Below are 6,507 nucleotides of genomic sequence, written 5' to 3' on the forward strand. Positions count from 1 at the left end.
GGCCCCTCCCCTTCGGAGGCATTCCGGGGGGGGAGCAAAACAGAGGCATTCGCTGTGTGGGTGCTGGGGGGTGCAGGGTGGGTGGGCGCCTGGCCCCTGCCTGACCGCACAACGACACCCTCCTGCCCCCATCTCCAAGCTCTCGCCTGAGCCCAGCCTGCCTCCCCTCCCCCCGCACTCTGCTTCCCCGTGCAGCTTCCAAGCTGGTGGAGGGTGCGGGGGACACGCGCCGAAGCTGAGGAGGAGGACATGCGGACAGCCAGCCAGCCAGGAAGACAGGCTGCGGCACCCACGGAATGCCCAGGTACTGGCTTTGCGGAGGAGGAGGGGAAGGAAGCTGGCTGGTGCAGCCCCCGTGCCAATCTGCAGCATGAGCCTAGGCATGTCTACTCAGAAGTAAGTCTCATTGTGCTCAATGGGGCTTGCTCCTGGGAAAGGGTGCATAGCCTTGCAGCCTGAGAGCCCAAGCCTATTCATGTCTACGCAGAAGAAAGTTCCATTGTGTTCAATGGGGCTTACTCCTGGGAAAGTGTCATAGCCTGAGTAGACAGGCAGAGGAAGGGCTCTGAGGCTGCAGTCCTCTCCACACTTTCCTGGGAGGAAGCCCCATTAACTAATGGGACTAACTTCTGAGTAGACAGGCACAGGATTGGGCCCTGAGGCTGCCATCCTATCCACAGTAAGCCCCATTCACTAGAGTGGATTTCTGAGTAGACATGCATACGATTGGGCTCTTAGGCTGCAATCCTAGGCACTTTCCTGGGAGTAAGCTCCATTGACTAGAACGAGACTTACTTCAGAGTAGACATACCTAGGATTGGGCTCTTAATCCTGGCAGAGATATCTATCTGCACCTGTTTTCACATGCTAAGGGCAGGTGAAAAGGGACTCTACGTGTGTACAACATGCTGTCCAGCCTTGCCAGAGATCCTCCTCATCCTTCCCCCACAAGCATGCCCTCCGCCAGCCAGTGTTTGCAGCTCCTCTCCAGCAATGCACAGCAGGTGCTCAGGGCAGCAGAGAACATACAATTGCATGCCAAGCGTCTTCCCAAAGACACAGAGTATTCTGATACCTGAATTAAATCATATTTAATCGCTTGTTTGCAAACGTAGCTGTTTCTGTGTGCAACTAAGGACCCCTCTCGTGTAAGAATTCCTTTTTTGTTCTTACTCCCACAGTTGCTTAGAGTAATTTTACTACGTGGAACTCATGTAAGCCATTTTTCAGAATCCATTCACTGCTTCCTCTCCTCGAAGTAGTGCCATGCTAACACGCTACATGCCACAAGTGCACCTGTACAGTATTATTCCCCATGTGTAGAAAAAGTAGCTAAGGGGAAGGGGATGTGGAGATTGACAGCTCAATCCTACGCATGCCTACTCAGAAGTAAGTTCATCTTTAGGGGGGAAGCACATAAAAAATATTTTATTTTTCCAATAAATAAATAAATAAATAAATAAATAAATAAATAAATAAATAAATAAATAAATAAATAAATAAAAGATTAACAAGTTGTGAGTTCCTGCACATTTTTTTTTTTTTTTTTACAAAGAAAGCACTGCCAGGGAGTATGCCCCAATGAACAAAGTACTACTTTTGGATAACTTAAGACTTATCCAAAGATCCAGATTTGCCTTCCCCACTCCCACCCCCCTCCCCCCACTGCTGCCTTACATTCTCCAGTGGACATAGCTGGGTCCATCAGCAGGGTTGAAAGCACTGCCAACTCTTGCAGCAGCAGTCAATTGACAGTGGAAGACCCTACTGCTGTTATAAAGCCCTACCCCAACAGCCCCATCCTGGATAGGCCTGGGCTATTATTTTCCCAAGGAACCAGTGCTTTTTAGATCTAATGCCATTTCAAAGGCAGTGATGTTATTGTGACTCTAACCACGTGAATCATGGGTTCTCTGACTCAGTAGCGTAGCTAGTGGGGGGCTCACAGCACTAAGTTTCTTCAGGCACCTGAATGTGCCATGCAAGTGGCCCTTCCCCTTCAGAGCCATTCTGGGTGGTGAGAGCAAAATGAAGGCATCTGAATTAATACTGAAACACCCAAGAATGCAGTCATGATTTTAGCATGTAAATGCAGCATATTCTAATTCATTGTCATATGTTCTCATCACATTTGTGAAATAATAATAATAATAATAATAATAATAATAATAATAATAATAATAATAATAATAATAATAATAATAATAATACAGTGCAAGAAATTTGAAAAGTCCTAAATGACTCAAAGAGTACTGCTAAATCCTGCATAGGATTTTTTTTTTAATGCATGCTGCATACATCTCTCTTCCTCAGACAGGCCATTTAACAAGTGCTAAAGTGTTAAATAAATTAACTGATGATAATAAATTAACAGCTTATCCTCGATCAGAACAGTTTTGACCATGCAATTATCTACAGCTCCCTGAGGCTCAAAAAGTACCACAACTAATATACATCATAAACAAGGAACTACTTAAAGGATTTTGTTCTTTTAATTACACTTGTAGCGTTGCCTGTGAAAATAGCTTTGAAGATCACGGTGCAGGTTATGGGTTTCATAAACTGTTTTCCCAGAAACCGTATTCTGAGTCATATCTAACTCAGTAATAACATAATTACTGATATTCTCCTTTTCTAGCCATTGCTCTGGCAATTCCTGCCCACTTACTCTACTGCTACAATTTTCCAGGGACCACAAGATAGAGACAAGTAACCCAAGCCTTGGTAAGTTGGTTGTGGGGGCATATCATGGATAGGGAGGGGGGAGTGCAGGGGGATTTTGGCAGCAGTTCAGAGGGAGGACAAAAGATGGAGGGAAAGGAGAAAGTGGATCCCTGCATCACCAGCATGCACCAAGTTCCTATATCCTCTCTTTTTTTTTTTTTTATATATAGCTGATATAGGTCTGAGGTGACCCATAGGCCATGAGGAGGCCTATGGAGAGGTAAGGGAAAAATATTTTTAATACCTCTCTCAGGCCTCCTGATCCTTCCACACCCCCACCACCCAGAGCGTGCAGTGCACACCTCCATGGCATGACTACATGCTAATGGCTGGCAACCTTCAGTCTTGAAAGACTATGGTATAATAAGCCTACAGCACCCAGGATTCCCAGGCGGTCTCCCATCCAAGTATTAACCAGGCCTGACCCTGCTTAGCTTCCAAAATCAGATGAGATCATGCGCAGGGTAACATGGCAGAAGGATAGCTCAGTATGCAGAAGCTGCTCTGGGGAGGTGATGTTTTTCAGTGTCCAAGATGCACAGGCTGTGTTAACATTTATGTTAACATTTGCATGTTCAATTTAACTCACATAGGAGAGGCAGTGTCATGTGAACAGGACCCATGCACGTACACTGTGAAGGCAGAAGACTCTGTCCATGCAACTGGGAATCCTGTCTTTGGACAGACCCCTCTGTGCATACGGCTGTTTTCATTTCATCGGTTCCCTGTATATGTACTCTAGAATTCCCAATACAGATATAAGTAAGTTTTTGAAAACTCTACTACAGGATGTTGAATAGCACTGCCTGAGTGCTGGTGGGAAGGCCAGAGCTGCCCACAGGCATCACCAGACTGTTGGCCACCTGCTGGAGCAGGTAAGCCAGTGCGAGAGAGGGTGGAATGGGATGGGGAGTGGGAGATATGGGAATGCTGCATGAGGGAGTGGATCTGGTGGTAGATACTATCCCCTCTGGCAGCAGCCTCTCCATCTCCTTCTCTCCTCAGTCTTACACCAGCTAAAGAGCCCATTGCAGGGTAACCCATTGAAGAGCAGGAGGCTTATGGAGGGGAAAGAGGATTTAAATCTGACATTTCCCCCCTCTACCTCCTCACTGGACACAATGTGCGCCTTTTCGAATTGGTGTTCAAATTGGTATTAGTGTTGCCTTCTTCTCTTTCTGTGAACACTGTTTTCAACCATTTTGAGTAGAAATCCAAGATCAGCCTCAGTTCTCCTCCCAAAACCCGTCCCCCAAGGACTCTGAGAGCTTAGGAAAGTCCAAATAGGGCTTTTCTGTTAGAGATGCTAGTTAATCTCCTCCCAGAGATTTAGGATATTAGTTACAAGTGTTTATTCTGAAGAAGGGTCTAGTTCCCCTCCCACAAGTGGGTGAAGTGATTTCAAAGCTTGCCTAGAGCTTGCCTAACCCCCTTGAATGTAGCCCTTCAGGTGACACAGGTCCAGGTTGAGGTTACACAGAGCCACCATCAAAATGAAGCTTTTCACTGTAGTCAGAGCCACAAGAACCTTGCTTTTCCCCTCTTCTGCTAATGTCCACATCTTGTTTTCTCTGTTCCTTCTTTCTGCACCCTAATTCCCACTTTTCCAAGCCCAGCTTCCTCTGGGAAACCTACCTAACTGCCCTATGTCCCTTCGTCTCCCTTGTCCCTGCTTTGACTGTTTCTCCTTCTACAGATTTCTACTCTAGGCCCCATTTCCTCTCCTTCGAACAGCTTTCTTCTAGGGCTCTGTATTGAATGAATGGCAGATATAGCTTTTCGACCTAGGCAAAAGACTGAGTGGGCAAGTTCAGCTAGACCCCAGCTTTGAGTTTCTTTTTTGGCTCAAAAGACATAGTTTTGTGGCATCTTTCACCCTTGCCTCCACAGTCCTTTCTCCACCATTTATATTGCTGTGTCCTGAGCAGTGGTGTAGCTATGTATTTGGGAGCCTAGGGCTGTGATCAAAATGATTCCCCAGAAATGACATCACTTCCAGGTGTACAGTCACAACCGTGTACTTCAAAAAATGTGAAAAATAAAAATAAAAATAATCTACCGCCTCTCCCAGCTGCTCACAGCCCTCTTGCTCTGCTGCCTCCCCCCACCCCAGCCCCTTTCCTGCTCAATCTCTAAGCCCCCAATTGCCCCCCAAGCCTCCAGAGCAAGTCGCAGCGAGCAGCTGTGTTCTCTGCCACCGCTGCCACTACAAAGGAAAAAACCAGGACTTTTTCAGGAGGCGGCAGCAGCAAACACAATCTCTTGGCACTGTCACCACGTCACTCTGCCTCTTCCTGCCAGCACCACCCCCCACCTGCTTGACCCCCAAACCCCTGATCACCCCCCCCCCCAGTTTCCAGAGCCAGTAGCTGTGAGTGGTCAAAGAGTGGGGGAAGGGTGCATGCTGGCTTCCACTATCTTGATGCCCCTGTTCTAATCAGTATTGTTATAATCAGAAGGTAGAAGTGTGCAATATTGGCATCTTTAGAAAGCCAGAAATGTTGCAAAAGCTCATGGTTGCACAAGAAACTAAAAAAAAAAAAAATAATGAACTGATGGAAAATGAAGTTAATCATTTATATATTGATATAGGTCAGTTTAGCACATATGAATGAGGAACTAGTGGTGGTAGTCAGTCTGCATGCATGTTTTGTGGCTGGTGGGGGGTGGCAAAGGGTCAAAGATAATGATCATGTGCTACGAAAGAATTTGGGAAAGGCTTCTTACCTCCTGAATAAGTTGTGCGAAACAATGTGACTTGGAAAAAAATGTGTAATACCAGCAGGCACTCCTGGTGACAGACATTCATTCCAATTCTTCATTTTCAAACCAGGGTAACCTAGCAACCTGAGACTAGCAACCTGGCAGTAAGCTGTGGACTCAGTGGTACAACCTCCAACCCGCTAATGAGGGCATTGTGTGCCTGTGTGTAGTTGTTAGCCTTCACAATGCTGCTTGCTGCATTGTGTATTTACACATCAACAAATGTCGCAAACCGCTCTATTTCAGCTTTTTAATGAAAAGCTGTTTACCTGTATATTTGACCTTCCAGTTGTGAAGAAATGCCATGCAAACTACTCTCTCGCTTTAAAAAAGCTTTTAATAAAACATATTTCTGGGACTAAGGTTCTTTTTTAAAAAAATAAACAAACCCCCCTCTGCCCAAAATCTAACCACCAGTATTTGGAAAATAACAAATAGAGCTTATCAGCATGACACTGTGATTAATAAATGTAGAGAATAGGGGAAACATAAGATTCTGGGAAAACAAAGTAAAAGATTTGCCCCTCTTTGGGTACACAGTTCAATTTTTGCTTTGCCATATGGTACACTGATGATTTACAACAGGGGGGAATCAGAGCTGACTAAAATATGTCTAGTCCCAGCATATTTAAAAAGAAGCACCACTGTCCTGCAGAATAGCTTATCCTATGCTAATTTAGCTCCTAGTTAAAGGAGAAAAATCTTCCATAATCCATCATGTCTTTATTTTGTTTTCCCAAGGATCTGCATGATATCAGGGTGGAAAACCATGGAAAACCCGTTTTCTGAATGTATTAGAGCCCAATCCTATGTATGTCTACTCAGAAGTAGGTCCCATTATAGTTATTGGGGCTTACTCCCAGATAAGTGTGGATAGGATTGCAGCCTTAATCTGTTTCTTTCTAATAGACATTTATACCCCAAACTTCTAATTGAAAAATACTCACAACAGATTTACCAAATAAAAATGGAACTATACAAATATAAAAATAACTTTATACACATTTATAACAAAAAGTC

This window comes from Tiliqua scincoides, chromosome 1 (assembly GCF_035046505.1).
Source record: "Tiliqua scincoides isolate rTilSci1 chromosome 1, rTilSci1.hap2, whole genome shotgun sequence".
Classification (NCBI taxonomy): Eukaryota; Metazoa; Chordata; class Lepidosauria; order Squamata; family Scincidae; genus Tiliqua; species Tiliqua scincoides.